The sequence below is a fragment of the Panthera pardus genome, unplaced genomic scaffold (assembly GCF_024362965.1).
Source record: "Panthera pardus isolate Hobbes unplaced genomic scaffold, ASM2436296v1 HiC_scaffold_13, whole genome shotgun sequence".
Taxonomy (NCBI): domain Eukaryota; kingdom Metazoa; phylum Chordata; class Mammalia; order Carnivora; family Felidae; genus Panthera; species Panthera pardus.
The window spans coordinates 88,139,573-88,167,088 of record NW_026526688.1 but is presented as its reverse complement, the minus strand read 5'-3'; the positions used below and the strand labels follow the sequence as shown (position 1 = coordinate 88,167,088).

At 36.3% G+C, this 27,516-nt stretch overlaps 1 pseudogene; it reads right to left on the bottom strand.

The window, feature by feature from the left end:
* Positions 1–12,131: 12,131 nt before the first annotated feature.
* Positions 12,132–12,583, bottom strand: LOC109249344 (40S ribosomal protein S19-like; annotated as a pseudogene).
* Between the last annotated feature and the right edge of the window lie 14,933 nt (positions 12,584–27,516).

Genomic DNA, 27,516 nt, shown 5'->3' with positions numbered 1-27,516 from the left:
GGGTGTGGGGGAAGAATGCGTATGTTGGCTTTTCCATTCATGAGCGTTCTTGAAAAGAACAACTCTCTCTTTTCCATACCAGATGGAGGAGTAGCAGCACACTGAAGTTATTGGCAAAGAGGAAAAAGAATACTGTAAATCATTCCAAAGTGGAGCCACATGGGGGGAGTTCCTGGGGAATTAGCCAAGCACATGTTATAGAAGAAAGTGGAACCAGGAATATTTATAAGTTATTTTTACCCAGTAGACAAAATGAAAGGCCGATGTTCAAAGACACAAAGAAACGTGTAAGAGCTTGGTTAATATTATGAAGAACTATACAAACTGAACTGTGTCCTTTTAATAGTTATAAAACCTTCACAAAAAGTATGCGCATTTGAAAATCCCTGTGTTGAAACTGAATTCACTGTTGCTCTTTACTAATGCAAAAACAGAGTGAGTTTCTCTTCACAAAGAATAAAACAGCTTATTGACAACATAACAAGGAAAGTGGCTTGCTATGTACTCAGGGATGAAGAAAACACGTGTGCCTTACTTTATCATCAAACTGACCTCTTTTTAAAATGATAATATGTTTTTTTTTTTTTAAATCACTGGCCAATAAGGTATTTCCAAAGAGACACAATAAAGACAGCGACTAGTATCAGTTAGTGTAGCTAAAAGTAAACTGAGAAAATAATAAGCATTAAAACAAGAAAAGAAGGGGCGCCCAGGTGGCTCAGTCAGTTAAGTGTCTTCCTCTTGATTTCAGTTCAGATCATGATCTCATGGTTGTGAGATCAAGCTCCAAGTCTGGCTTTACAGTGGGTGCAAGCACGCACACACACGATCTCTCTCTCTCATTCTCTCTCTCAAAACAAACAAACAACGAACAAACAAAAAATGCTTTTAAAAAGTACAGGAGAAAAGAAACGGGTGATGCCAATTTTTCATTATGGAATGAGCTGTCTGAAGTTCAAAAAGCTAAGGATGTGCCTAAGTTCACATAGCTAATAAATAACAGATCTGGAACTAAATCTATAGCTAATTGATTCTACTGCCTATGTGTTTTATAAATATGGTACTTTGGCTTTCCCATGAAATTGTTAAAATGTTTTTTTCCTGGAATATTGCATAAAGTGTTTTCTAAGCTGTATGAGAGTGAAATTCCATTACCATTTATGTCCTTTCATATTTCAGACATTAAAAAAATTTTTTTCTTTAATGTTTATTTATTTTTGAGAGACAGAGTGCAAGTGGCAGAGGGGCAGAGAAAGGGAGCCACAAAATCTGAATCAGGCTCCAGGATCTGAGCTGTCAGCACAGAGCCTGATGCGGGGCTTGGACCCATGAAGCACGGGATCATGACCTGGGCCGTAGCTGGTTGCTTAACCGACTGAGCCACCCAGGCACCCCCGGACATTTTTAAAATTGGTTTCTCTAATGGTAACTTTAAAACATGTACTTATTTATCTTCTACTTTGTACCGAAATGGATTTACATCAATTAAAATATAAAAATGACTAAAATCAAAATGACAAGTTCTGTTGTAAGCAAAGTTATAATTTGTTTACAGACTACTGTATTAAATGACTGCTGGCCTCACTATGTGCTGAATGAAGAATTTACTAAATATAAACTAATCACCTGAAAACATTGATCATAATTAAATGTTACTGGAACAAGAAGATAGGTTCCCCAATCTATATAAGACATAAAATTTTCTATCCCTAATTTGCTCCTATCGTTTATTTATTTTATGGAATCTTACTCTCACTCCCTCATAGTAATTTTTTTGAGTTATATTTTACAATTTATATTTACTGCTAATTTTTCTAATTTCTCTAATCATTACAAGCAAATTTTTATTTATATCCTGAGCATAGCTATAACAGATGCTTTAAAGTCTCTATGAATTAAAAAATCTTATATCTTGACATTAATTTCCATTGAAGTTTACATTTGGTATCATCCCCTAGACATTGTGAATATTATGTTGTGAAAATTCTGGATTCGATTATATTCCCCTGAAGACTGTTGGTTGTTTGTAGTTCTTTTAGCAATCAATTAACTTGGCTGGAATCAAATTGCAAACTCTATCTTGGATGGCAGTTCAACTCTCAATTCAGTGCTTTTATTCTTGTTCCAGGTTGTTTAAAGTCTACCCCACAAATACATGTTTCAAGTGTCAGCCAGAAATGTGAGCATACTTTATACACAGAATTTAAGGACACCTATTACTACATTTGTTTCTGGGTTTTTTTGTTTTGCTTTTTGTTTTTGCCTCATTTTCCAACAGTTGTGATTGCCTGAATCCAGAAAGACTGTGGGCTTTTTATCAGAGAGTTGGCCACCCCAAATAGCATAGACGGGAACTCCTCGGACTAAAAATTGCAAAATTAAGATCTCCCTATGTCTTCCCTTTATCCAAGTGTTGATTTCCCTCCTGAATCTCTTTGTTTTTTGTTACACTCCAGTGTCTTTGATATTTTTATTTGGGTTTGTTTTTTTTATTTTTTCTTTTAGTTATCTAGGGATAAGTGTCTATAATTTTAACCTTGCATTATTTGCATCAGTTCTATTGCATATTAACATAATTCCTGGGTTACAAGTAACGGAAATACAATTCAGTCTACCTCAAACAAAACAGAAGTAAATGGCTCCTAGTACTGAAGTCCAGGATTAACTTCCAGAATGGCTGGATTAAGATTCTCAAACAGCATCACCAGGAATTTGTTCTTGGATTTTTTCGTTTGTTTGTTTTTGTTGTTTTGTTTAGTTTTGTTTTGTTTTATTTATGTTATATCATGGCTCTAATTCTTCATAGGAGTTGTTTTGAAGGGCCCCCTCCCCATATAGTTTTCTTTCTTTTATTAAAAATTTATTTATTTTTTAATTTACATCAAAATTAGTTAGCATATGGTGCAACAATGATTTCAGGAGTAGATTCCTTAATGCCCCTTACCATTTAGCCCATTCCCCCTCCCACAACCGCTCCAGTAACCCTCTGTTTGTTCTCCATATTTAAGAGTCTCTTGTGTTTTGTCTCTTTCCTTGTTTTTATATTATTTTTGCTTCCCTTCCCTTATGTTCATCTGTTTTCTATTTCAAAGTTCTCATATGAGTGAAGTCATATAATATTTGTCTTTCTCCGACTGACTAATTTTGCTTAGCATAATATCCTCTAGTTCCATCCACATAGTTGCAAATGGCAAGATTTCATTTTTTGTGATTGCCAAGTAATACTCCATTGTATATATATACCACATCTTCTTTATTCATTCATCCATCGATGGACATTTGGGCTCTTTCCATACTTTGGTTATTGATAGTGCTGCTATAAACATTGGGGTGCAGGTGTCCCTTCAAAACAGCATATCTGTATCCCTTGGATAAACACCTAGTAGTGGTGCAATTGCTGGATCACAGAGTAGTTCTGGTTTTAATTTTTTGAGGAACTTCCATACTGTTTTCCAGAGTGGCTTCACCAATTTGCATTCCCACCAACAGTGCAAAAGAGATCCTCTTTCTCCGCATCCTCACCAACATCTGTTGTTGCCAGAGTTATTAATGTTAGCCATTCCGACAGGTGTGACGTGACATCTCATTGTGGTTTTGATTTGTATTTCCCTGATAATGAGTGGTGTTGAGCATTTTGTCATGTGTCAGTTGGCCATCTGGATGTCTTCTTTGGAGAAGTGACTCTTCATGTCTTTTGCCCATTGCTTCACAGGATTCTTTGTTTCTTGAGTGTTGAGTTTGATAAGTTCTCTATAGATTTTGGATACTAACCCTTTATCTGATATGTCGCCTGCAAATATCTTCTCCCCATCTGTTCGTTGCCCCTTAGTTTTGCTGATTGTTTCCTTCACTGTGCAGAAGCTTTTTATTTTGATGAGGTCTCAATAGTTCACTTTTACATTGGTTTCCCTTGTCTCCGGAGACGTGTTGAGTAAGAAGTTTCTGTGGCAGAGGTCAAAGAGGTTTTTTCCTGCTTTCTCCTGGAGGATTTTGATGCTTCCTGTCTTACATTTAGGTCTTTCATCCATTTTGAGTTTATTTTTGTGTATGGTGCGGTAAGAAAGTGGTCCAGGTTCATTTTTCTGCACGTCGCTGTCCAGTTTTCCCAGCACCACTTGCTGAAGAGACTGTCTTTATTCCGTTGGATATTCTTTCCTGCTTTGTCAGATAAGTTGGCCATACGTTTGTGGGTCCATTTCTGGGTTCTCTATGCTGTTCCATTGATCTGAATGTCTGTTTTTGTGCTAGTACCATATGGTCTTGATGATTACAACTTTGTAGTATAGCTTCAAGTCTGGAATTGTGATGCCTCCTGCTTTTTTTTTTTTTTTTTTTTTTTTTTTTTCAAGATTGCTTTGGCTATTCAGGGTGTTTTCTGGTTCTATACAAATTTTAGGATTGTTCGTTCTAGCTCTGTGAAGAATGCTCGTGTTATTTTGACAGGTATTGCCATATATATATGTAGATTGCTTTGGGTTGTATTGACATTTTAACAATATTTGTTCTTACTATCCAGGAGCATGATTTTTTTTTTCATTTTTTGGTGACTTCTTCAATTTCTTTCATAAATTTCTATAGTTTTCAGTGTATAGATTTTTCACCTCTTTGATTAGATTTATTCCTAGGTATTTTATGGATTTTGGTGCAACTGTAAGTGGGATCGATTCCTTGATTTCTCTTTCTGTTGCTTCATTTTTGGTGTATAGGAATACAACCAATTTCTGTGCATAAATTTTATATCCTGTAACTTTGCTGAATTCATGGATCAATTGTAGCAGTTTTTTGGTGGAATCTTTTGGGTTTTTCACCTAGAGTATTATGTCATCTGTGAATAGTGAAAGTTTGACTTCCTCCTGGCCGACTTGGATCCCTTTTATTTCTTTGTGTTGTCTGATTGCTGAGGCTAAGGCTTCCAATACTATGTTGAATAACAGTGGTTAGAATGGACATCCCTGTCTTATTCCTGACCTTAGAATGAAAGCTCTCGTTTTTCTCTATTGAGGATGATATTAGCAGTGGGTCTTTTATATATGGCTTTTATGATCTTGAAGTATGATCCTTCTATCCCTACCTTCCTGAGGGTTTTTATCAAGAAGTGATGCTGTATTTTGTCAAATGCTTTCTCTGCATCTATTGAGAGGATCATGTGGTTCTTGTTCTTTCTTTTATTGATGTGATGCATCACATTGATAGATTTGCAGCTATTGAATGCATCCCAGGTATAAATCCTACTTAGTTGTGGTGAATAATTTTTTTAAGTATTGTTGGATCCAGTTAGCTAGTATCTTGTTGAGGATTTTTGCATCCATATTCATCAGGGAAATTGGTCTATAATTCTCCTTTTTAGTGGGGTCTTTGTCTGGCTTTGGAATCAAGGTAATGCTGGCTTCATAGAAAGAGTTTGGAAGTTTTCCTTCCATTTATATTTTTTTGAACAGCTTCAAGAGAATAGGTGTTAACTCTTCTTTAAATGTTTGGGAGAATTCTCCTGGCAAGGCATCTGGCCCTGGACTCTTGTTTTTTGGCAGATTTGTTATTACTAATTATATTTTACTGGTTATGGGTCTGTTCAAATTTACTATTTCTTCCTGTTTCAATTTTGGTAGTACGTATATTTCTAGGAATTTGTCCATTTATTCCATATTGCCCATTTTATTTGTGTATAATTGCTCATAATATTCTTTTTTATTGTTTTCATTTCTGCTGTGTTGGTTGTGATCTCTCCTCTTGCATTCTTGATTTTGTTTACTTGGGTCCCTTCCTTTTTCTTTTGGATCAAACTGGCCAGTGGTTTAGCAATTTTGTTAATTCTTTAAAATATACGTCTTCTGGTTTCATTGATCTGTTCTACTGTTTTTTTGGTTTCAATAGCATTAGTTTCTGCTCTAATCTTTATTATTTCCTGTCTTCTGCTGGTTTTGGGTTTTATTTGATGTTCTTTTTCCAGCTCCTTAAAGTGTAAGGTTAGGTTGTGTATCTGAGACTTTTCTTTCTTCTTTAGGAAGGCCTGGATTGCTATATACTTCCCTCTAATGACAGCCTTTGCTCCATCACAGAGATTTGGGTCTGTGGAGTTATCATTTTCATTGCCTTCTATGTACTTTTTAGTTTCCTCTTTAATTTCTTGGTTAGTCCATTCATTCTTTAGTAGAATGCTCTTTAGTATCCAAGTAGTTGTTATCTTTCCACATTTGTTGTTTTAGTTGATTTTAAGTTTCATAGCACTGTGGTCTGAAAATATGCATGGTACAATCTCAAACTTTTTGTACTTGTTTAGGGGTGATTTATATCCCAGTATGTAATCTATTCCAGAAAACCTTCCATGTGCACTGGAGAAGAATGTGTATTCTGCTGCTTTAGGATAACATGTTCTGAATATATCTGTTAAGGCCATCTGGTCAGTGTGTCATTCAAAGTCATTGTTTCCATGTTGATTTTCTGTTTAGATGACCTGTCCTTTGCTGTAAATGGGGTATTGAAGTCCCCACTATTATAGTATTATTATCAATGAGTTTCTTTATGTTTGTGATTAATTGATTTATGCATGTGGGTACTCTCATATTTGGAGCTTAAATGTTTACAATTGTTAGATCTTCTTGGTGGATTGACTCCTTAGTTATGATATAATGCTCTTCTTCATCTCTTGTTATAGTCTTTACTTTAAAGTCTAAATTATCTAAGTATGGCTACTCTAGCTTTCTTTTGTTGACCATTAGCATGATAGATGGTTCTCCCTACCCTTACTTTCAATCTAAAGGTGTCTTTAGGTCTAAAGTAGGCCTCCTGTAAACAGCATATAGACGGATCTTGTGTTCTTATCCATTCTATTACCCTGTCTTTTGATTGGAGCATTTAGTCCATTGACATTTAGAGTAAGTACTGAATGATATGAATTCTTGCCATTATGTTGCTTGTAGAGTTGGAGAGTCTGGTGGTGTTCTCTGGTCCTTTCTAGTCTTTGTTGCTTTTGGTCTTTTTTTTTTTTTTTTTTTTTTGTCTTTTCTCCCCTTAGAGAGTCCCCCTTAAAATTTCTTGCAGGGCTGGTTTTGTGGTCATGAATTCCTTTAATTTTTGTTTGCCTGGGAGACTTTTAATCTCTCCATTTTGAATGACAGCCTTGCTGAATAAAGATTTCTTGATTCAGCACATTAAATATATCTTGCCATTCCTTTCTGACCTGCCAAATTTCTGTGGATAGGTCTGCTGCAAACCTGATCTGTCTTCCCTGCCCTGGTAGGACTTTTTTTCCCTTGCTGCTTTCATGATTCTCTCCTTGCCTGACTATTTTGTGAATTTGACTATGATATGCCTTGTTGATTGTCAGTTTTTGTTGAATCTAATGGGAGTCTTCTGTGCTTCCTAGATTTTGATGTCTGTGTCTTTCCCCAGGTTAGGAAAGTTTTCCGCTATGATTTGCTCACATAAACCTTCTACCCCTATTTCTCTCTCTTCATCTTCTAGTACCACTATGATTCTGATGTTGTTCCTTTTTAATGAGTCACTGATTTCTCTAATTCTTAAATCGTGCTCTTTTGCCTTAGTCTCCCTCTTTCTTTGTTCTTCATTGTTCTCCATAAGGTTTTCCTCTATATCACTAATTCATGGCTCTGTTTCATCCATCCTTGCCACCATGGCATCCATTTGAGATTGCAACTCATTTATAGCATTTTTTATTTCATCCTGACTATCTTTTATCTCCACAGAAATGAATTCTAATCTGTTTTCAACCCCCACTAGTATCCTTATTATTGTGATTCTAAATTCTGGTTCAGACATCTTGCTTGTGTTGTAATCTGTGTTGATTATGTGCCTGGCTGTCATTTCTTCCTGTTCTTTCCGTTGGGGTGAATTCCTTCATTTAGTCATTTTGAAGAAAGAAAAGGAATTAGTAAGGTAAAAAAATAAATTAAAAAATTAAAAACAACACAAAAAAATCAAATAAAGGATGCTAGATCCTAAGTGTGTTTTGGTCCGTTTGTTGGCAGGAGCTTGATAGATTAGAAAAGGGAAAGATAAGAAAAAAAGAAAAGAAAAAGAAAAAGAAAAATGTTTGAAAATTTGAAAAAATGAACACAATGAAATAGAATAAAATTAAATGATAGAAGTAAAATAGAATTTGAAAAATTTACAAAAAAGTAAAAAAAAATATAGTAGAAAAAAATTAAAGAAATTTTTTTAATAAAAATTGAAAATAAAAATACTTTTTTTCTCTTTCTGTATTCAAGAAAATAAAAGAAAAAAAAGAAAAGAAAAGAAAAAAATTGAATAGATGGGCCAGCAAACAGACTGAAATATGATTGAAATTACATTGGTTTCCCCTAGAAGTCAAACTATGAAGCACTTTATAGTTCCTAAACTAAGCAGGTGGAGAGACTTGTGGTGTTCCTGAAGAGCAAGGGTTGGCTGGGTTGGGCAGTGCTTAGTGTAATGGCTCCATTCTCCACTAGATGGCCCTGCTTAACTTACTGGGGTGGATTGTAGTGGCTCATGTAGGTGTGTATGTGCATGCTTGGGAGGGGTGAAAATAGCATCACTCAACTACCCAGTCTCTAGTTACAGAACTCTGTGCTCTCCCCGACTAGCAATCACACACACTTCCTTTGTCTCCAGTTTCCTTCCACCCCCGTTTTTACACTGTCTGTGACCAAGCTGTCAGGTTGCCAGGTGGCACCTCCCTCCTAAGTTTGATCCCAGATGTGGCTGTGTTTCCCAACCCCTCACTTCTGAGGGACAGCGACTTTGACCCACTCAGACCTTCTGAGGGAAGGTCTCAGTGAGCAATGACCAGGTGCCTGCCACACCCAGGGACTTCAAGGCACTGTGCTACTGCTGATGCCCAGAGACTGCAGCTGGGTGCCAGCCTACCCCAGAAAACGTTCATGGGACCATGTAGCAGCAGCGGTTCAGGGATTATGGTCAATCACAACACACATCTGGAGCCAGGCTTCACTCTTAATGTCCTTGTTCCAACACCAGCAAACGTGATTGTTCTTCGGGGTCTGCTGGGACCCTTGGCTGTGTGGTGGCCACACAGCTCTACCAAATGTCCTCCCAGCAGGGGAACCACCTCTCCCTGTGTAGCCCAAGGACCTCCTTGGACCTCTCTTTCTGCTCCTGGGGATTTGCTTTTCCCACCAGAGCACTGCCAGGTATCCAGCTGCGGAATTTCAGACTCTGTGCTCCCCCTGTTTATACAGTCTTAATGGAATTTAAACTCTCTCCTTTCTCCTTTCTCCCTTGTTGTGCTCAGTCCCTTACATACTCTCTTTTCTCTCCAACTGCTTTTGTTCTCTCCACCCCCACCCCATCTCCGTCCTCTCTCTGCAAGCAAAAAAAGCTCCCTGCCCTCCTTGGCTTCTTTCTCCCCCAGTTCACTTCTCCATACCTGCTTAGTTCTCTGGTTCAGGTTGTGCAGATTGTTGTGTTAATCCTCAAATAAGTTTTCTAGGTGTGCAGGATGGTTTAGTGTTGATCTGGCTGTACCTCAGGGATGAGAGACATAAAAAACTTCCACGCTGTTCTGCCATCTTGGCCCCTCCCGTCCCCATATAGTTTGCAAAGCTCCTGGCCTATATGATACTAAATTAAGGACTTAGGCAGAAAGAGAAGGCCTGATACCTACTCATTACAGGAAGAGTCTTGGAACCAATTTTGTGGTTTGGGTTGACTGACCCATTCCTAAACTAAACCCTATGACTGTGATTGACCAAGGTAGGTCATATATTTGACCCCTGGAATTGACTTTGAGTTCAGTCCCCTCTATGCCACATAGCCTCGAAATAGAGGATAGTGTGTCCTTAAAGGAAAAGTTGATGATAATACTAAAAAGAAGAGAGGACTATAGATAGGTAAAACAACAGAATCTTACTATTGGCACACACAGGAAAAGAAGAAACATGTCAGGTTGAGAAAAGAGAAATAACCGGTAACAGATGATGACAAAAGTAGGATCTTGTTCATTGTCAACTTTCTCCTTAGTCCTCTTAGGAGGCAAGTCTGAGTCCTCCTCTTGAGCACATTTTGATTCTTTGACTCTTTTCATTAGAATTCCAAACTCCCTTCCTTTTGCCAACAGAAACAGGGATTTGGTTCAGTTTAATTTTACCAATATAAATCAAACTATTTTTTCCCTATGCGACAGCACATCAGCTAGGGACATATACCCAACAAAAATTTTCCCTTCTCTAAAGACTCCGAATAAGCCCAATACCTTTGTTGTCAACAATGACCATGATATACTAAGAAAACACAACAAGGTGTCCATGTTAAAAAAAAAATTAGTAGGGGCGCCTGGGTGGCTCAGTTGGTTAAGCGTCTGACTTCAGCTCAGGTCATGATCTCAGGATTTGCGAGTTTGAGTCCCACGTCGGGCTTTGTACTGACTGCTCAGAGCCTGGAGCCTGCTTTGGATTCTATTTCTTCCTCTCTCTCTGCCCCTCCCCTGCTCATGCTCTGTCTCTCTCTGTCTCAAAAATAAATAAAAACATTAAAAAAAATTAGTAACACAAATATTTTGTAAACAGGGTAGTTTAGAAAAGGGTTAGTGCTTTTGGGTTACAAGATGATTTTTTTTTCTTTTTATGTAATTCATGTAGATATGTAAAGAAAATGAACAATTTTACTAGCTTGGGGTAATAATAAACTCACTTTTATTTTAATGTGCATATTTTAATGGCTCTCAATCCCTGACTGGTCATCAGGGGGCATATTGTTTCACTCAAGTTGATCTTTCATACATATTGTGCACTTAGAGGGTATCCTTGCAATATTGGTGAACTCTATCCAGTGAATTCACTTCTAAAATTATTGTTGCTTTTATTTCTATTAATCATCTCTATGAGGAGAGATCCTTTAATTAGGTTCACTGATTTTTGAAAGTGCTTCCTTTCTTTCATTTGGAAACAGCTACTCCATATCTCTAAGTTGACTTTCAGAAGCTTGTTCAGACCCTCAGTCTTCTAATCCCCTTTTTACCTATGACATGTTCGTTATATATAGAGGCCCATTGCAACAAGCAGACACGATGATTCTTATTTTTCGACTGTAAGAGGCTGTCTGTTAAACAGAACATTCCTTCTAGATTTTGTATTAGAGAAACTAGGTATACTTTGTCCATTGCCACATGCTTTCTCTGTAATAGGTGCAGAATCCCAAAGCAAGAATTGGGAACTGGAATTTGTTGTTTCATTCAGATGCCTTCTGATAGATATGCTTTTTGCTCTCCCTATAAACAAGACCATCACCCTTGATGATAAGAACCATTGGTGCCCTCCTCCACCATATCAATTTGCCTTTACCATTTTCTCAAAACACTGAGCTAAAAAATGCTTGCATTGTGAGCGGGCCAGACAAATAAGGCCAAGTATCAACTCACTTTCAAAAGGTGTGCCACTTTAATCATTCACAAAAGGAAATAAACTACAGCAGATGTTTGTTTTTCTACTTACTCGTGTATCATCATATGAGAATTAGCAGAACTCTGCCAAATGGCATATATGTGTGTGTTTCCACTCATTCATACACTCTCATGTAGATTGAAGTATGTTTATATAATATACCTCATATTACTCTGTACTTAGCAAAAGCATTTACAGAGTCTTATATCAGCAATTTATTCCTCTACCCCGGGAGTAGTGTTAATTGCTCTATTATACTAATGGTTGATATATAACCCAACCTTCAAATGAGCTTCATTTAAAGTTGGCAATGCTACTTTACACCTGCAAAAAAGGTGAATATTTTTATCCTAGCTGGGGAGTAGAGGAGGCTGTTTCTCATCACTTGGCATATGCCTACAGAGTAATATTTTTGTTTGCTTTGATTATTATGCAAAGCCACAAGACAGGCTTTGTATGAAAAGAAATTTGCTAAAGAACTTTAGGGCAAAAAAAAAAAATCACGGTTCTTACAAGTAACCACATGTTGGACAGGTGTTTGTTTTAAACATTTGTTTGAATACATATGAGGCAGAATGAATAGGATTACAGATTTATCCTGCTTGTAAATTCATCATTCCATTATTTAGATGGCATTTGCCAACCTGAAAAATACATTAATTTTCACCTTTACCAAGCTATTTTACTTTATTTATTTTGCTTCATATTTTGTTTTATTATGAACGAGGCAATGCATTAGCCCACTATTTGTTCTAATGCTTCTTGGTGGCATTACCACCAGTCTGGCGATTCTGTTCAGATCTCTCTGTCCCTGAGGTGTCACTTTGCGGCCCCCATCTTGGTCCTTTTCCACCATTTCCAGCCCCTCTAGGGCATGGAGGACCCTGTGGGCCACACTCTTAGAGCCTCTGCTGAAATGGCTAGGTGCAACCCCGTTTCTCTGACATCCACCTAGATCTTGGTCATTGAGCCGACCACAGCGCTGCCTCAGAAGACGGGTGTCATGCTGCGGAAGTGGCTCGTGTGTAGAACTAGTTCTCATTGTAGGTAGCAGCCTCTTTGAGCTTGGCCAGCTTGACAGTGTTCGCCCATTCGGGGACTATCAGCTTCCCAGACTTTCTGAGGGAGGCTTCCAGAGCTCTGACGAACTCCTGCTGGTTCACGTCTTTTGCAAGAACACCAAGCATCGCATGGCTTGTGCACAGCCAGCCAGGGGAAAGGCCACGCTATTTGATTAATGGAGACTATGTTTTCTTACTTTGTATAACATGCGTAGACAACATTCAGCAACTTAAAAGTAATGTCACTCTCACACTTCGTTTATTTGAATAGCATAAATTAAATGATTTAGAGCTATGTGGGGTAATCTAATTCTAGCATACAAAGTGTGACAGCTAAAGCATTAGCTAGTAGCAATCTCTACTTGTCCAAGATGAAGCAGTATCAATGATGTGGAAGGCTTTGAACCATCCCATGACTTTCAATGTGATATTTTTATTTCCCACCCCAACACCAAGGTCTTCTTAAAGCTCTCCATCAGAATGTAAGCTCCATGAGGGCAGGGGCCTTGGCCATCTTATTCATGTCTATATATAAATTCCTTAAGATGCTACCTGGTTCAATACATACCTGTATAGTAAGTGAGTGAGTGGAAAAGGAAATCTAAATATTTATCTAGAATTTCAAAGTGTATTTGTGTGCATATGTATGAGTATGCATGTGTATGTGTGCAGGAGAGAGAGACAAAGAGAAACTGAGTATTCACAGAGAGTCCGTTTTTTTTTAAACATTAAATGCTATTCTGTCCTCAAAGGTTCTACAAAATCTTTTTTATTTTTTTATGAAAAGTATTGATAATTTGGAAGAAATTCTGATACAGTTTTTGTTGAATAGTTGTATCTTCCCAGAGTTTGTATCAACACAGTGTTTATTGAACATCTGCTGTGTGCCCACAGGGACTCTGAGAGGGACTGGGGATATAAGGAGGAAAAGCTTATATGTTTGTCTCATTATTTTTATAGTGTGATAAATAAATGTTGTCTTAAACTAACTGCTTCAGCAAGTAGTAATATTTTAAGGCACTTCCTAAGAAGTAAGGAAAAATAAGCCACTAGAGTGAAAATCACTGCTATTAGATTCAGTTAGTTTTCCATTACAATAGTTGAGTTTTCTTTTTCAGGTTTCTAAATAATTAACAAAATAATAGGTGAGACAGAAGACATGTTGAGCTCTTCAGCTCATCCGCCACTCTTTCTCTTATTAATGCTTTCGTCAGTCATTCAGTATTACTGTAAGGATAAAGCTAGATACAGAAAAAAAAAAGTGCTTCCTCTCCTCTCTGTGTATAAACCCAAGCAATACAATGAATAAAATGGGTGTACTTCAGAAGAGAAACCAAGATATACTTACCTTTTATTGTGAGGATAAACCACAAGATAGCAGAAGTTGCTAAAAACCAACATAGATTTGTTTCTTCAATCAAGTTGCCTAGATAAGTTATGACTCAAACTCAGAACAGTTTCTGTGCTATGCTGGTCTGAATGGAGAGAATGGATGCACAGATCATAAATTAATGCCTGGAAACAGACCATGAACTTTTGCCAGCAACAGCTAATTTGCAACAATGGGGGCTTGGTGAAAATGACAGTTTCAGTCGGCATGGGGAGGCAAGCAGAGCCATTTGAGAGGATGGAGAGCATTGTGCCTGCCAATTGATGTTGGCAGGGGATTGTCAACCCACTGAGTACCGGGACTCATCAGCATATTTAATGTTATGAGCACAGACATTGTCTTTAAAAACATAAGCCATGAGAGGGCAATGTGGGCTGCAGACTGCAAAGAATAGCATTTCAGGCAGGTGGATGGCACAGAAGCTTATTAAAGTTGTGGCAAATGGAAAATAGAAATAGAAAGGAGCCAGACACAAGGAGAAAGAGTTGAAGGGCCAGAAGTAAAAACTGAAAGTAACAAATGTTCAAAGCAAAAAAGAAAGACAAATAATATTAGAAAATACAGAAGAGCATAAAGGGAATGAAAGTTATTCTACCAACCACCATCATCACAAATAGTAGTGTTGAAACTTTTTTGTAAGATTCTTTAACATTTTTAGCTCAACTTTGAAATAATTTTAAAAAGAGGTATTAAGAGTTATGCTGGATAGTCTATTATGAAGATAATTTTAACTCTCTTCCCCCATATGTGTTATATTATGAACTAATCTGTAAATTGGAATAATTGGAGCCTAGTGGAACTACCAAAGATGTTATAGAAACCTTCTATTAATTTATAATCTTATGTACATAATAGCAAATAGACATTTTGAGAATATTTGCCCATGTGTGTATACTGATAGAAATTAATGAGACTATAAGCTAGTTATAATTACATCACATTAAATGCCTCTGCTTCAAAATACTTGTGAGCAGGTGTTCTATGTCACAGAAAATCTTCCAGTTGTTCAGTAAATAGTCTCACAAAGTCTTACAGATGTCACACTTTTTATTCAGCATTGAAAATTCAAGTAATAATATATAATCACATACAGTGGGATAAAATGTTAAAGCAATGACAGGAGTTTTCACACTTTGGGCGTCCTGGAATGTCTTTGCTTATGTTGATCTTATCTCTCAGCCTAAGCACTGAAGTCACAGTTTTTCCTAGAAAAACTGTACTTGTGGAACCAATGACCCACCCCCCATCTGCCTTACAAACCTTCCTTTCTCAAATCCAGAATAGGTGAAGACACTCTCTCTAAGGAGAGAGGAATAGTTTAGAGAAAAAGTAAAAGAAGGAGACTCTGGGGGCTTTGCAGAAGCAGAATGAGGTTCTGCAGTATAACAGGATATTCCATTGATTGGGATGTTGAAAGTAGATGCGAGTGGGAGGTGATTTTTCCACATCTTTTCCATCCCAGAATGCTGTGGGAAAAAAAACCACAAATTTTCAAATATCTCCAACAAAGGTTCAGGCTTTAGTTAAGAAAAAGAAGCTATTGGGAGGATCGAGGATATAATGAGGGTGAATGACATACAGCAGCAACAAATATAAATACCAAATTGAACAAGTATGCCTTACATCTTCAGAACTATAAACTCCATGGACTCTGGTAAGAGAGAGGATGGCCTCATATCCACCCACCCTGCACCAAAACTGATTTCATAATGGTAAATTAGGGTTTTTTTGTCATCAGGTATAATAAGGCTTGATATTTTTAAAAAATCCACTTACAAAGTAGAAAATAAGTACTTCCTTTGTAGCTTGAGTATTCAAACTCAACAAAACTGTATACTTGTAGGGTATTTTAGAGCTAATATTGACATTCTCAATTAACCTCACCATAACTATATTGTAGGTTTTATTCATTCATCATTCAAAATGTACTAGGGCTATTAGACGCCTAAATCTGTACCAGGTTCTAGATATTCCCTGTAGAATATCTAGAATAATAATAATAGGGATATAATAATCCCTAGATTATTCCTGTAATAATAGATTCCTCTTGTGCCTTACCCAACATCTGTTGGGCCTAAATGAACTCTAATCATTTTAATGGCAACAAAGACCTAGATGTTGGAATCTGACAACTACTTACATTTCAACAGCCTTGGATACCTCCCATTCATGCATATGCAATCTGGAAATGTGGGGAAGTTACCTTATTTGATAGAATGACCTTTGACCAATGGGACTTCAGAGCTAGTGGATACAAATTCCACGTGGAGTAAACAATTCTGAAAAACATAGTTTGTAGCTTATTAGAATCTCTTGGTATTACTGAACCTCAATAGTCCACAGCAGTGACCAAATCTACAATGAACCTCCTTTTTATGTCCTTGTCCCCAGTTCCTTTCTGTTCCTTGCCATTACTTCCCAAATAAAATATCCAGACACAAATGTGGTATACAAAGATGTCTGTGTATTTGTTGGAAGAAGAGACCTAGGGCACTAATTTAATAAAACAGGTATATAACTCATGGTATCAGAAAGCTAATTGTGAAGAAGATTTTAAAATTAGATATTAGAGAAGTTTAGACATTTTTTTTGAGGCTAAATAACTAATGAGAAGTGAAGGTGGAATTAGAATCAGGACGGCACATTCTCAAAATGTGTTCTTTCCAATGTAAAATGGAAACAACCTATGGTAGTATCATCTATGTTGCAATGTTGTTAAAATATTCTTCATTAAGTGTATTTTCTTCAAAATAGGAAGTGAAAGAGACAGGAAATAATATCAAATGATTTCAGTCAAGACATTTGGTAGCAGGTTTGAAGAAAGGACATTTGGTTCAAAAGCCAAATTAGCGAGTCTTGGAAAATAACAAAAATAAATTCTGCTTAATTAGCAGAGGAGATGAAGTCAATGTGAAAGACATCAAAGAATTCACATAAACAGTTTGGACTTTCAAATCCAAATAACAATTTCTTTCCATTTAAATATGAAAAATAAAGACATAAGAAAAAATGTAGTTGAAACTATAAAATTAATTAGTCTGAAGATCTCTACTAAACTTCAGTGGTATGGCTATGTATTATTTTGCTTCTGCCAAATATTAATGGGCAACTTATTAGGGACTCTAAAGAAAGAATATTTTTCAAAATATATGTGGTCTTTGGTTATACATATTTGAATTTCAATTTAATTAACATCACATGATGGTATTCTAAAATGTAGGCACTATTCATAATGTCACTCTATTCCAAAGGTTCGTTTATTATTATTATTGAAGTATACTTGACATACAATATTACATTAGTTTCAGGTGTACTACATAGAGATTCGAAAAATCTACATTACTTAATGTTCACCCTGTTAAGTGTGGTCACCATCTATCATCATACATTGTTATTATATTATTGACTATATGCCCTGTGCTGTACTTTTCATCCCTGTGACTTATTTATTTTACAACTGGAAGTTTGTACCTCTTAATCTTCTTCAACTATGTTGCCCATCCCCCAAGCCCCTTCTCTCTGGCAACAACCAGTTTGTTCTTTATATCTATGAGTCTGTTTCTGTTTTATTTGTTTATTTGTTTTGTTTTTGTTTTTTAGATTTCATTCATAAGTGGAATCATATGGTACTTTTCTTTCTTTATCTGATTTATTTGATTTAGTGTAATATACTCTCAGTTCAACAACATTGCTGCAGATGACAAGATATTACTCTTTTTATAAGGCTGAGTAATATTCCATAATGTATATCTATATATCTATATAGATATAGATAGATCTTATTTTCTTTATCTATGTATCTATCAATGGACACTTAGGGTTGCTTCCATCTCTTGGCTATTATAAACAATGCTTCAATAAACATAAGGGTGCATATATCTTTTCAAAGTAATGTTTTTGTTTTCTTTGGGTAAATACCTGATAGTGGGATGCCTAGATCATATGGTATTCCTATTTTTAATTTTGGGGGGGAAATTCCATACTGTTCTCAACAAGTGATTGCACCAATTTACATTCCCACCAGTAGTGTGCACAAGGGTTCCCTTCTGTCCACATCCTCAGCTCTTGTTATTTCATGTCTTTTTTGATACTAGCCATTCTGACTAATGTGAGGCAATATCTCCCTGTAGTTTTCATTGCATTTCCCTGATGATCAGTGATATTGAGCATCTTTTCATGTGTCTGTTGGCCATCTGAATGTCTTCTTTGGAAAACTCTCTCTTCAGATCCTCTGCCCATGTTTTTATTGCATTGATTTTTTGTTCTGGTGTGGAGTTGTATATGTTCTTTGTATATTTTGGATATTAACTCCTTATTGGATATATGACTTCCCATTCAGTAGGTGGTCTTTTTGTTTTGTTGATGGTTTCTTTGGTGTGCAAAAGTTTTTATTTCAGTGTAGTCCCAGTAGTTTATTTTTGCTTTTGATTTCCTTGCCTGAAGAGGCATATCCATAAATACATTGCTAAAGTGAATGTCCAAGAGATTACTGCCTATGTTTTCTTTTAGGAGTTTTATGGTTGTGTGTCTCACATTTAGGTCTTTAATTTGTTTTGAGTTTATTTTGTGTATGGTGTAAGAAAGTGATCCAGATTCATTCTTTTGCATGTAGCTTTCTAGTTTTTCCAATGCCATTTATTGAAAAGACTGTCTTTCCCCATTATATATTCTGGTTTCCTTTGTCATAGATTAATTGACCATATAAGCATGGGTTTATTTATTTATTTATTTATTTACTTATTTACTTACTACCTACTTACAGACTTACTTACTAATTTATGGATTTATTTAGGGGCTTTCTATCCTGTTCTACTGATCTATGTTCCTGTATTTGTGCTAGTTCCACACTGTATTAATTACTATAGTTTTGCATTATCTATTGAAATCTAGGATTGTGATATCTCTAGCTTTGTTCCCTTTTCTCAAGTTTCCTTTAGATATTCAGGTTCTTTTGTGTTTCCATATAGATTTAGATATTATTTGTTCTACTTCTGTGAAAAGTGCTATTGGTATTTTGATAGGGATTACATTAAACCTGTAGATTGTTCTGGAAAGTATGGACATCTTAACAATATTAATTCTTCTAATTCATAAGCATGGAATATCTTTCCATTTGTTTGTACCTTCAATTTCTTTCATCAGTGTTCCGTAGTTTTCAGAGTATAGGTTCTTTACCTCCTTGGTTAAGTTTATTCCTAGATATATTTTTTTTTTTGGTGCAATTATAAATGAGATTTTTTCTTAACTTCTTTTTCTACTACTTCATTATTAGGTATATCAAGATGCAACAGATTTCTGTATATTGATTTTACAGAATCCATTTATTACTTCTAATAGTGCTTTTGGTGGAGTCTTTATAATGTCATGTCATCTGCAAATTGTAAAAGTTTTACTTCTTTCTTATCAGTTTGAATGTCTTTTTTTTTTCTTGTCTGATTGCTGTGGCTAGTACTTCCAGTACTCTCTTGAATAAAAGTGGTGAGAGAGGACACCCTTGTCTTATTTCTGATCTTAGAGGAAAAGCTTTCAGTTTTTTTACTATCGAGTATGATATTAGCTTTGGGTTTGTCATATATGGCCTTTATTATGCTGATGTATATTCTCTCTAAACTCACTTTGTTGAGGGTTTTTTTTTATCATGAACAAATGTATTTTGTCAAATGGTTTTTCTGCCTCTATTGAGATGATCATACGGTTTTTATCTTTACTCTTTTAACGTGATGGTTACATTGATTTGCTAATAATGAACCATCGTGCATTCCTGGAATAAATCCCACTTGATGGTGGTCAATGATCCTTTTTAATATATTGTTGAAATGTGGTTTGCTAATATTTTTTGAGGATTTCTTTCATCTATGTTAATCAAGTATATTGGCTTGTAGTTTTCTTTTTTGTAGTATCTTTCTCTGGTTTTAGTATCAGGGTAATACATGCCTCATAGAATAAATTGGAAGTTTCCTTCTTATATATTTTGGAATAGTTTGGGAAGAATGGATATTAACTTTTCCTTAAATATTTGGTAGAATTCACCTGTGAATCCATCTGGTCTTGGATTTTTGTTTATTGAGACATTTTTGGTAACCAATTCAATTTTGTTACCAGTAATTGGTCTGTACAAATTTTCTATTTATTCCCAGTTCAGTTTTGGAGGAATGTACGTGTCTAGGAATTTATCCATTTATCTATGTTGTTCAATTTGTTATCATTTTTCATATAATTTTTCATAGTAGTCTCATAATCCTTTCTACTTCTGTGGTGTCAGCTATTATTTCTCCTTTTCATTTCTGATTTTATTTATTTAAATTCTCTCTCTCTCTCTCTCTCTCTTTCTTCTTTTTCTGGTGAGTCTGGCTAAAGGTTTATCAATTGGATTTATCTTTTTTTTTTAAAGGATAAGTTCTTGGTTTCATTGATATTTTCTCTTTAGTTTTTTAGTCTTTATTTCATTTATTTATACTCTAATTTTTATTCTATCCTTCCCTGTACTAACCCTATTTTTTTTCCCTAATTCCTTTAGGTGTAAGAGCAAGTTGCTTATTTGAGATTTTCCTTATTTCTTGAGGTAGGGTTGTATTGCTATAAATTTCCTTCTTAAAACAGCTTTTGTTGCATCCCAAAGATTTTGGATGATTTTGTTTCCATTTTCATTTGTCCCTAGGTATATATTTTTATTTTCTCTTTGTTTTCTTTATTGACCCATTGATTGTTTAGTAACATGTTGTTTAGCCTCTATGTGTTTTTGTTTTTCCCAGTTTGTGATTGTAATTGATTTCTACTTGTGGTCAGAAAATGTGCTCAGCATGATTTCAATCTTCTTTAATTTATTGAGACTTGTTTTGTGGCCTAACATATGATCTATCCTGGCTAAAGTTCCATGAGCACTTGAAAAGAATATATATTCTGCTGTTTTTAGATGGAATGTTCTATATATATCTGATAAATCCGTCTGGTCTAATGTGTCATTTAAATCCACTTTTTAAATTTATTTACTTATTTATTTTTATTGTTTGAGAGAGAAAGAGTAGAAGGGAAAGAACAGCAGAGAGAGAGAGAATCTTAAGCAGGCTCCACACTCAGCTTAGAGCTCAATGAGGGGATTGATCTTACAGCTGTGAGATCACGACCTGAGCTGGACACTTAACTGACTGAACCACCTAGATGCCCCCAAAAAACTTTTTTCTTATTGATTTTCTGTCTGGATGATCTATCCGTTAATGTAAGTGGGATGCTAAAGTCCTGTGCTATTATTGTATTGTCATCAATTTCTCCATTTATTAATATTTGCTTTATATATTTAGGTGTTCAACGTTGGGTGAATAGATATTTACAACTGCCATATACTCTTGTTGGATTGATACCTATATTGTTATGTAGTGCCTTTCTTTGTTTCTTGCTTTGTCTTTGTTTTAAGGTCTATTTTGTCTACTATAAGTATTGCTAAACCAGCTTTCTCTCTCTTTCTCTCTCTCTCTCTCTCTCTCTCTCTCATGAACATGGTATATGATTATCTCTCCCTTTACTTTCAGACTGTATATGTCTTTGGGTCTGAAGTGAGTTCTTTGTAGGCGGCATATAGATGAGTCTTATTTTTTAATCCATTCAGCCACCCTATGACTTTTGATTGGAGTATTTAGTCCATTTACATTTAAAGTAATTATTGATAGGTATGTACTTTTTCATTTTGTTGTTTTCTTATAGGTTTTTTTAGTTCTTCTTTCTTCCTTTCTTCACTTGCTCTCTTTCCTTGTGTTTTAATGGCTTTCTTTAGTATTGTACTTGGATATCTTTATATTTTTTGTGCATCTATTACACGTTTTTGAGTTATGATCTGGGGTTCATATATAACATGCTATGTATATAGCAGTCTGTTAAGTACATGGTTACTTAATTTCAAACATGTTCTAAAAGTACTAAATTTTTACTCCCCCCTCCATGTTTTATGTATATGATATCATATTTTCATCTTTTCATTTTGTGTATCCGTTGACTAATTTTTTTATATATAGTTGATTTTACTACTTTTGTATTTTATCACTTGTACTGGCCTTAAAATTGATTGATCTACCATCTTTACTATATGTTTGCTTTTACTTGTGAAATTTTTCCTTTCATAATGTTCTTGCTTCTAGTTATGGTATTTTCTCTCCACTTAAAGAATTTCCTTTAACATTTCTCTTAAGGCTGTTTTAGTGCTTATGAACTCCTTTAGCATTCTTTTAATCTGAGAAAGTCTTTATCACTCCTTCAATTCTGAATGATAATGTTGCCAGGTAGAGCATTCTTGGTTGTAGGTTTTTCCTGGTCAGCACTTTGATTTTATCCTGCCACTCTCTTCTGGCCCATAAAGTTTCTGCTGAAAGCTCAGCTGATAGCCTTGTGGGTTTTCCCTTGAATGTAATTTTTTAACTTTCCCTTACTGCTCTTAAATTTTTCTCTTTATATTTAATTTTTCCCATTTTAGTTATTATGTGTCTTGGTGTAGATCTCCTTGAGTTCATTTTGTTTGGGCCACTCTGTGCTTCATGGACCTGGATGTCTGTTTTCTTCCCCAGATTAACAAAGTTTTAGCTTTTATTTCCTCAAATAAGTTTTTTTGCCCCTTCTTTCTGTCTTCTCCTTCTGGAATCCCTATATTGCAAATGGTATTATGAGTGATGATGTCATAGAGGTCCCTTAACCTATTCTTATTTATTTTTCTTATTTTTTTCTTTTTTTTTTATGTTTAGCTTAGTTTCTTTCCATTACCTTGTCTTTCAGACCAATGATTCATTCTTCTTTATCTTCTAATCTGCTGTTCATTCCCTCTAGTGTATTTTCCATTTCAGTCATTGTATTCTTCAGCTCTGACTGGCTCTTTTTTACATTTTCTATCCCCTTGCTAAATTTCTCACTGAACTTTAAAGTTCTCATTTACTTTTCTCTCAAGTCTGGTGATAATCTCTATGACCATTACTTTGAACTCTATCAGGTACATTGCTTATATCTGTTTTTGTTTGTTTGTTTGTTTGTTTTTAGCTCATTTCCTGTGATTATGTCTTGTTCTTTCATTTGAGACATACTCCACTTTCCTTTTTTTTTTTTCCTAACACTATGTTTGTTTCTATGTATTAGGTCAGTGAACTAGATCTGATTTTGAAAGTAGTGGCCTTGTGTAGAAAATGTCATGTAGTGCACTGTAACATACTTCCTCCTTGTTACCAGAACCCGGCACTCCAGGGGTATCCTCTGTGTGGGCTGTATGAGCTTTCCTGTGTGGCTGAGCCATAATTGCTGTCAGCATGCTGGTGGGTGGGGATAGCTTCAGCCCAGCTGGTTGCTATGACTTGCTTCACCTGCTGTGGGTACACTGAACAGGGTTTGCTCCCTGCACTCTTGAGAGGCATGGCTGCAGTTGCCATAGGTGGGTGGTCCTTGCCCTCAGTCTTATTGTCTCCAACTAACTGCTGCAACAGCTATGGGCACACTGAAGGGCAGAGCTTGCTTTCTGTGCAGTCAGCTGGTAGGCATGGCTACAGGCACTGTGAACATGCTTGTGTGTGAGGTTATCTTCTCTCTCCCCGGGGCAGGAGTCACTTTGTAAGGGTGTCTGCTGAGGCAGTTGGGTTGTGAGAGGTGGGACCATAGCAGAATGCTAGGGTGAAGCACATGGTGCTAGCAAGGTAGATGGAGAGTGTTAGAACGGAGTCCTGCAAGTATCCAGCTATCTAGGCTGGAGGAGAGCAAGGAAAATGGTACCCATGAACACTTCTGTTCCTAGATAAATATCCTACAGACTATTGCCCCGCCAGCACCCATACTAAAATTAGTATCTCTTCTTTATTTATTTAAAATTAAATCTCTTTCTTTCTTTCTTTCTTTCTTTCTTTCTTTCTTTCTTTTTATTTTTGAGAGAGAAAGAGAGAACCAGAGACAGAGCCTAAGCAGGGGAGGGGCAGAGAAAGAGGGAGACACAGAATCCCAAGCAGGATCCAGGCTTAGAGCCTGAGTCTGACATGGGGCTCAAACCCTCAAACCACAAGATCATGACCTAAGGAAAATTCAGGTGCTCAACCGACTGAGCCACCCAGGTGCCCCAAGTAAATCTTCTTTAGGTACCCCAGGCTCTCTTCACACTTCTGTCTCTGTGCTATGTATTGGCCAAGTTACTTAGTATGCTAGTTCTTTAAGGGTGGAGACTTGGGTTATTATAGCTCTCTGGCTCTCCCAGAGTTAATCCCCACTGATTTTAGCCAGATGGGGACTAATCTTCCCTGTGCAGATCCCCCAAGCCAAGGATGCACATTGTAGGGTCTGACCCTCTTGCTCCTCCATACTTGTGGTGTGCTTCCTGTTTGTTGTTAGTCATGCCAGGGGTTTTAGATCCACTCTCTCCTTCCATTTTCAATATGGCCTTTTCTGTTGGCTCTTCTATAGGCTGTGGAAGATCTGTTCTTCAGGTTGTCTTCAGAGTTAATTATAATACATGTAGTTGTTGCCTCCATGTGTCTGTGGAACAAGGTAAGCTCAGTATTCTCCTACCATCTTCTTTGTCCAAGGCTTCATTTTAAACAGCATTATCATATTTATAGAAAAAATATACAAGCATCAGCAATATTTTGTGGCAAGGAATTTGAAAGTTCTTACATAGCATTTTAGAGTTCTCTTATATGCCTTGAGATCAAAATTAAGAGTCTAGTGGATATCATGAGGCAGTAGCTGGATGAATTCAAGTGCTCCTGCCTGGTTTCAACTAGAGCCATATTCCTTTAATACGTTGCACTGGAACATAGAAAATTATTTTAATGAAATAATTAAGAAATAGAAAAATTAAGTGATGATATCAACTGAAAGAAACACATCACTTAAATTTAAAATAATTGAGACAAAATTATAAATCTAGATGTGTTAAAAATTTTAAGTCTTTAGCTTGATTTGCAAAGTAACTAGACTTAAAGTGACTGGCTATGTGAGTGGTACTGAAAAAATATACACAATGAAACAACAAACATGACATTTTAGAAATATATGGTTGAGCATTCGATTTACAAGATAAGTTAAAACTAGGGATGTTTCCTAGTTTTAATCTTGAGGATTTTAACAAATTCCATCCACATGTATTGACCAGCTCCTCTATGTCAAGCACTTTCTTACAAATAGGGCTACCTAGTGAACAAAACACTTTCTTGGAACATTCTAGTGGAGAAAAGGAGGCAACACTAGGAGAAACAGTAAGTAAATTATATGTTAGGTTGTGTATTAGTTTCTTATGGTCACTATAACAATTTACTACAAATTTGGTGGCTTGAAACAATACAGATTTACTCTTGCATAGTTCTGGAGGACAGATATCTGAAGGGATAAAGGCAAGGTGTCAGCAGAACTCTAGGGAAAAATCTGTTTCCTTGCCTTTTCTAGCTGCTGGGGGTCACCTGACATTCTTTAGTTCATGATCCGTTTCTCATGTCACTCCAATCTCTGTTATCATCACATCTTCTCTTCTGTATTCAAATACTCCTCTATCTCCATCTTATATGCATGTGATTGCATTTAGGGCCTGATCCATATCAACAATCCAAGATAGTAGCCCCATCTCAAGATCCTTAATTTAACCATATCTGCAAATTCCTTTTGTCACATAAAGTAATACTCACAGGTTGTAGAGAGTAGGACATGGCTATATTTAGGGGATAATCACCACAAGTAATGTAAAAGAAAAAAATACCATGTATGATATGAGAGACTGAGAGTATCCCTGAAGTGATATTTTAATTTAAATTTAATTAAATTTAATTAAATTTAATTAAATTAAATTTATTTTATTTTATTTATTTTTATTTTTATATTTTTTTAATTTACATCCAAGTTAGCATATAGTGCAACAATGATTTCAGGAGTAGATTCCTTAATGCCCCTTACCCCTTAGGCCCATCCCCCCTGCCATAACCCCTCCACAACCCTCTGTTCTCCATATTTAAGGGTCTCTTATGTTTTGTCCCCCTCCCTGTTTTTATATGATTTTTGTTACCCTTCCCTTATGTTCATCTGTTTTGTATCTTAAAGTCCTCATATGAGTGAAGTAATATGATATTTGTCTTTCTCTGACTAATTTTGCTTAGCATAATACCCTCCAGTTCCATCCATGTAGTTGCAAGATTTCAATCTTTGTGATTGCCAAGTAATCCTCCATTGCATATATATATATACCACGTCTTCTTTATCCATTCATCCATTGATGGACATTTGGGCTCTTTCCATACTTTGGCTATTGTTGATAGTGCTCCTATAAACATTGGGGTGCATGTGTCCCTTTAAAACAGCATCCCTGGGGCACCTGGGTGGCGCAGTCGGTTAAGCGTCCGACTTCAGCCAGGTCACGATCTCGCGGTCCATGAGTTCGAGCCCCGCGTCAGGCTCTGGGCTGATGGCTCGGAGCCTGGAGCCTGTTTCCGATTCTGTGTCTCCCTCTCTCTCTGCCCCTCCCCCGTTCATGCTCTGTCTCTCTCTGTCCCAAAAATAAATAAAAAACGTTGAAAAAAAAAATTAAAAAAAAAAAAAACAAAAACAAAAACAAAAAAAACAGCATCCCTTTGTCCCTTGGATAAATGCTTAGTAGTGCAATTGCTGGGTCATAGGGTAGTTCTATTTTTAATTTTTTGAGGAACCTCCATACTGTTTTCCAGAGTGGCTGCACCAGTTTGCATTCCCACTAGCAGTGCAAAAGAGATCCTCTTTCTCCGTATCCTTGGCAACATCTGTTGTTTCCTGAGTTGTTAATGTTAGCCATTCTGACAGGTGTAAGGTGGTATCTCATTGTGGTTTTGATTTGTATTTCCCTGATGATGAGTGATGTTGAGCAATTTTTCATGTGTTGGTTGGCCAATCTGGATATCTTCTTTGGAGAAGTGTCTGTTCATGTCTTTTGCCCATTTCCTGAAGTGATATTTTTAAATGGTGTCTTCAGGGTAAGTTTCATTGGGTAAGAAACAATTGACTGAAACTTAAGGTAAGTAGGGAGTTGATTATGTGAGTATCCTAAGCAGAGAACTACAAGTAGAAGTAATGGCCATTTAAAGAGTTTAAGGAGGTGTGTCCATGTGTCCATAGTTGAATCAAAAAGCAGAAGGGGAAGGTAGGTCAGAGAATAAGTGGAGGCATTATGTGGGATTGTTAACAAAATTAGATATTATTCTGAATGAAATGAGGAGCTATTTCAGGTTTAGGGGTTGAGAAGTGACGTGATTTGATGTATAGCAGGATCCCACTGCCTGTTGAGTAGGGAGTATACTAAGTGAGGCAATGGTGAAAGAAAGAAGACCTGTTAGAGAGATATTGCAGAAAAGTGAGGAAAACATTATAGCTTGTACCAGAGTGGTAATAGTGAAAATGGCAAGAAATGTTATATTCTGGATATGTTTTGAAGATAGTGCCAACATAATTTGTTGACAGATTGGAGGTACTATAAGAAAAATTGAGGAAAAAAGGTAACTACAAAGTTTTGGACTGGGCATTCGAAGAAGACTGTAGGATAGATTTGAGAGTAAGGTCAGAAATGCATCTTTGGGTGAGTGTGTTAGTTCAAGATTTCTATTAGGAAGTCCAGTGGAAAAGTAAAGTAACCACCACTTGAAGGAATGCTGTTTTCAGAGAGATTCATTTCAGAGAGTTTCAGAGAAGTAGTGGAGGACATACA